The sequence below is a fragment of the Schistocerca nitens genome, chromosome 12 (assembly GCF_023898315.1).
Source record: "Schistocerca nitens isolate TAMUIC-IGC-003100 chromosome 12, iqSchNite1.1, whole genome shotgun sequence".
In the NCBI taxonomy this organism is placed as follows: Eukaryota; Metazoa; Arthropoda; class Insecta; order Orthoptera; family Acrididae; genus Schistocerca; species Schistocerca nitens.
The window spans coordinates 143,854,082-143,860,081 of record NC_064625.1 but is presented as its reverse complement, the minus strand read 5'-3'; positions in this window follow the sequence as shown (position 1 = coordinate 143,860,081).

Below are 6,000 nucleotides of genomic sequence, written 5' to 3'. Positions count from 1 at the left end.
GCTTTTTACGTTTCTTTGCGCTTTTAAGGTGATCATTACCATAAACATTTGGTATTACAATACATAATTTACATGGTTATATCTTATGTTAACAATGTATGTAATAATAGAATATAGGAGGAGAGAAGAGGTTTTTGAAGAGACAGTGAGAGATAAAGATGTAAGCATTAACATATGATAATATATAATTATAATTATTCACATTGGTGTGTATAGTGTTACTGCACATACTTTGTGTGTAATATTTCTTAATTTAACACTGTGTACAATAGTAGAACAGAGGAGAGGAGAAGAGATAAGAAGAGAGTTTTGAAGTGAGTGTGAGGGTAACATATAACAACATATAATTGTGCTTATTGGTGTATGTGGTGTAGCTGAGGTAGGTATATTTGAGTGGGGATTGAGGAGTGGATGCCTCTTTTGACACATTCAGGTGTTTTTGCAGTTGTATAACAAAAAATTAGTAACATCATTAGCACAATTATGGCTATTTTCCTGTTTTTCAGTGGCAGAACAGGAGTGAGTCTGACGTCTAGATGGGAAGGGGTAGGGGTGTGGGTTATTAGCGGTTCCATAGTGGGGGCTAGATCTGGAAAGTGGTTTGCTGTGTTTTGAGCTACTGTACGCGCGGGGCAGATATACTTGTGCTTGGGAAGTCGATGAGTTTGTGGACTTGTTGTTATTAAGCTTTCCATGTCAGGTCTTTGCGTTGGTATTCGTAGTCTGTAGTTCGCGCGTAGTTTTGTCAGTCGTGTCTGGAGTGGTTCTACGTTTACTATTTCATATACGTCTTTCTTTGTATAGTTGTTGTCCCTCGCGATGTACACCAGTAAGCGGTGTCGTCTGCATAAAGGGCTATTGTTTCGTCTGGGTTCTGGGTGGTGGGTATATCTGCTGTGTACAGCATGTACAGTAGCGGAGACAGGATGCCGCCCTGTGGCACTACTGCTTGTGGGGTGAAAGGTTGGGAGGAGGTGTTGGATACATGTATTTTGCATATGCGCTCGGTTAAATATGCTTTGATGAGCCGAACAATTTTGATTGGGATCCCTATCTCGCACAGCTTGAAGAGGAATCCGTCATGCCATAGTTTGTCAAACGCCCTCTCAATATCCAGGAATACTGCGAGGGTGAACTGTCCATTGTTAAAACCCCGGGTAACTCCGTTCACCAGTTTGAACAGCGGATCGTTGGTGGAGTGCTTGCTGCGGAAGCTGACTTGGATCAGGGGCAGGAGTTCCTTCTGTTCTACGTATGTCTTGAGTCTGTCTGTGATTATTCTTTCGTAGGTTTTTCCCAGTACGTCTAAAAGAGAGATGGGTCTGTAGGATCGTGGGTCTGTTCTTGGTTTGTCTGGTTTAGGGATCATGATCGTCTTGCTCGTTTTCCAGGCAGTTGGGATGGTCTCGGTACTGATGCAGCAATCGAATATGAGGGATAGGATAGCGATGAGTGTAAGAAGAGGTGCGTTTTGTAGACGAATTCGTCGTATGTCGTTTAGACCTGGTGCTGAGTTTCGTCCCGTTAGTATCGCATCTTTGATTTCTTTGTCAGTTATTGGTTTAGTTAAGGAGTGTTCGTTTTCCGTCTCTACTGTTTGTGTGTTAAGTAGTCGTGGGAGTCGGAGTTCTACTGATCGTCTGAAAACCTCGTCGAAGTTGTTGTCGTGTGGGAAGGAGAATACTTCTTCTAACACGTCTTTGTAGATGTCGGCTTGTTGTTGTGGGTCTGTCGTTGGCTCGTTGTTTGCCATTAGTGTGTTAGTAGTTGTTGCTCTTGGTCCCGTAAGTGTTTTAAACTGTTTCCAAAATTGTCCTCAGTTTCTGTAGTCAAGTCTCTCGCAAGTTTCTTCCCATTGTCTTTGTCGATGTGTCGAGATGATTTGTTTCTCACGATTGTTCAGTCGGTTCCAAATCTGTCGTAAGTTCGGGTTGTTGGTACGTCTCATCTCTCTTTGTAGTCGTCTTTTTCCGGTGTATTAAGTCGAGAGCTTCTCGGGGGGATAGTTGGTTTCCAGTTGTCTATAGTAATTTGTGGTGTTGCTTCTCCTCTTGCGTGCTTAAAGGATGATTATAGCTTGGTCGCAACAAGTTAGAGGTCGTGGGGGTCTGTCACGGTCATGGGGATGGATAACTCTTGCTCGAGTACATCTTTGTACTTATTCCAGTCGGCGTTCGAGTACTGTCATATGGTTCGTCTGATTGGTGGAGGATTGGGTGGGGCTATTGCGTTTGTGGAAAAAGAATGGGGAGGTGGTCACTTGTTATTGAGTTGCCGACGTCCGCATTGGCTATCAGTCACTCATGGCAGGGCTATATAGGACGTGATCAGGCGCTGACGTTCCTCGGTGGCTTATAAATGTAGGTTGGTATATGGGGAGGCGATCTACAGGTTCCGTCGTCAGAAGGTCGAAGAGGATTTGTCCGTTGTGATTTGTGCTATGGTCACCAAATCTCTCATGTCGGCATTCAAGTCCGCTAGTAGGATGAATCTTTCGTTCGTCATGAGGTGTCGTATCGTTTGGATCGGGAGGGGGTTGTTTGGCGGGTTGTACGAGGGCAGTTCAATAAGTAATGCAACGCATTTTTTTTCTGAAACAGGGGTTGTTTTATTCAGCATTGAAATACACCAGGTTATTCCCCAATCTTTTAGCTACACAACACTATTTTTCAACGTAATCTCCATTCAATGCTACGGCCTTACGCCACCTTGAAATGAGGGCCTGTATGCCTGCACGGTACCATTCCACTGGTCGATGTCGGAGCCAACGTCGTACTGCATCAATAACTTCTTCATCATCCGCGTAGTGCGTCCCACGGATTGCGTCCTTCATTGGGCCAAACATATGGAAATCCGACGGTGCGAGATCGGGGCTGTCGGGTGCATGAGGAAGAACAGTCCACTGAAGTTTTGTGAGCTCCTCTCGGGTGCGAAGACTTGTGTGAGGTCTTGCGTTGTCATGAAGAAGGAGAAGTTCGTTCTGATTTTTGTGCCTACGACCACGCTGAAGTCGTTTCTTCAATTTCTGAAGAGTAGCACCATACACTTCAGAGTTGATCGTTTGACCATGGGGAAGGACATCGAACAGAATAACCCCTTCAGCGTCCCAGAAGACTGTAACCATGACTTTACCGGCTGAGGGTATGGCTTTAAACTTTTTCTTGGTAGGGGAGTGGGTGTGGCACCACTCCATTGATTGCCGTTTTGTTTCAGGTTCGAAGTGATGAACCCATGTTTCATCGCCTGTAACAATCTTTGACAAGAAATTGTCACCCTCAGCCACATGACGAGCAAGCAATTCCGCACAGATGGTTCTCCTTTGCTCTTTCTGGTATTTGGTTAGACAACGAGGGACCCAGCGGGAACAAACCTTTGAATATCCCAACTGGTGAACAATTGTGACAGCACTACCGACAGAGATGTCAAGTTGAGCACTGAGTTGTTTGATGGTGATCCGTCGATCATCTCGAACGAGTGTGTTCGCACGCTCCACCATTGCAGGAGTCACAGCTGTGCACGGCCGGCCCGCACGCGGGAGATCATACAGTCTTGCTTGACCTTGTGGCGATGATGACACACGCTTTGCCCAACGACTCACCGTGCTTTTGTCCACTGCCAGATCACCGTAGACATTCTGCAAGCGCCTATGAATATCTGAGATGCCCTGGTTTTCCGCCAAAAGAAACTCGATCACTGCCCGTTGTTTGCAACGCACATCCGTTACAGACGCCATTTTAACAGCTCCGTACAGCGCTGCCACCTGTCGGAAGTCAATGAAACTATACGAGACGAAGCGGGAATGTTCGAAAATATTCCACAAGAAATTTCCGGTTTTTTCAACTAAAATTGGCCGAGAAAAAAATGTGTTGCATTACTTATTGAACTGCCCTCGTAAAGACATGCAATTGTTATAGTCGTTGCATTGTGGCCCTTGAGTTTGACCATGATGATCTCTGTGTCTCCAAGCTGCGCGGGGGAAGGGATTTCAGTTGCTGCTATTGTGTTGCGCACATACAGCGCGACGCCGCCTCTACCGTCTCTGTCTTTGCGGAAACAGTTGAATTTTGGTATGTTGCATTGTTTTCTGTCAGACAGCCACGTTTCGGCGATGCCGGCTACGTGTATGTTGTTGCGCAACAGCGTGTACGTAGGGAGTGTCCGCCTGTCTTTTAACTCCTCTCGCATTGGCGAAGAGGAGATTCAGCTGTTGGTGGTCGGCCATGTTGGTTCCGCGACGTAATGTGAGTGTGAGTGTGGTGTGTTTTGTGTGACGTTTTGTGTTCGTGCGGGCGCGTGTTGCGGTTGGGGTGTTTGTGTGGTAGGTGTCTGGTGCTGTGTGGGTGTTTGTGGAGTGTGTGTTATGTCCAGCTGTGTTGCCGGACTGACCCTGTTTGCCACTGTAACATAGAGGCAAACTCCCGACTGGGTTGCCTTGACACTTTTGTGTAGTAACTGTTGTGACACCTGGTTTACAGTTTTGACGATTTCTTCTCGCCGGTCTTGAAAAAGACTGACGAGTGCTCCAGTAAGTGTGCGGAGGAAGTCGTTTTTCAGGACGATCTCTTCTTGTAGGTCTTCTGCAGGTGGGACGGGTGTAGGTTCATCGATAAACTTGATAGGTGCACGGAGTTCTTCCTTTTCTGCAACTTTAGGCCGTTTGAGGCGTTTGTATAACAAGGCCGAGTGGTCACTGTCGCAGTTGGAGCACTTGTCCGTGTTCTTTGTGTCGCGCCGGGTAAGTTCGTGATTTCCACCGTACTTTTTTTTTTTAAGTTTCATTCCTCCACCGGAAGGATGGAGCAGGCTCATGGAGGGCTTATTGCCGCTTTGGAGCCTTAGCTTATTCTTACTTTTTTGTGTGGTGATACCGTTTATTTTGTTTTAGGTTTTTATCTGAAGTTTTTGTTCTTTTTCTTATTGTTGTCTTTTTGCACTTTTTGTGCTGGGGGATATAAACAACTCCAGTATTTACCTTACGGCTGAGGGAAACCCTCTAAAACCTCAGCTGGAGTTGGGTTGAATTCCTTGTTTTGGTGTCTTCTTTTTTGTAGTGTATGGTGTATGTAGGTGTTGCGGTAATTCCTTGTCTTCTGTGATAATTCTGATAACTGTGTGCTTCCCTGGATGGGTTTTTTCTGTCGCTATTGCTGTGATGAGTGGCGGATATGGGTATTTGTATCTTGGTATATTTAGGTGATATGAAGTTCTCTGTAGGAGTTGTTTTATATTTTCATTTGTTTGCAACCTGTTGTTTCCATACGTGGCTATTTGTTTTACGAGTCGTTTTTCCATAGAGTCAGTCCTGAGTATGGTATGTAGTGCGGCTGTCCGTTCGTATGGAATTTTGCCTATCGTCCTAAGCATTCTCCTGTCCCAAGATTTGATCTTGTTGCATTGAGTTGTGGTTCCGCACCATACTATTGCGCCATATTCTAGGATCGGTCGTACATACATTTCATATATGTGTAGTGCCACAGGTGTAGAGGCTCCTCCATTTCGATGTTCGCTATTCCAATTTTTTGTGTGGTGTCTCTCTCCCAGTTGAGTAGGTTGTCTATTTCTAGTCCAAGGTACTTCGCTGTCGTTGTCGGTTCGAGTCTCTGTCGCCATAGTGTTGTTTGGGCGTTCTTTGTGTCTTGCTTTTTGTCTTGTTAGATGTCTATGGCTTATTATTAGTAGTTATGATTTAGTAGGGTTAGGGCGGATTCTCCAGGTTGACATCCATTTTTCTAGTGACTGGATGTATCTGTTTTTGTGGCTATTAGTTCTGTAGTAGCCGCCTGGCACCAGAAAGCCGTGTCATCGGCGTAGAGGGCTATTTCCTCGTTTAGTCCTACTGGTTTTGGGATATCAGCTGTGTATAAGCTATAGAGCAGCGGCGATGTTATTGCTCCTTGGGGTACGCCTGCCTTTGGTTTGAATTTTTCGGACAGTTCGTTCCCTATTTTGATTCTGATGTACCGCTCCGTTATTATGTTTTGGATGATCTTTATTGTTTCG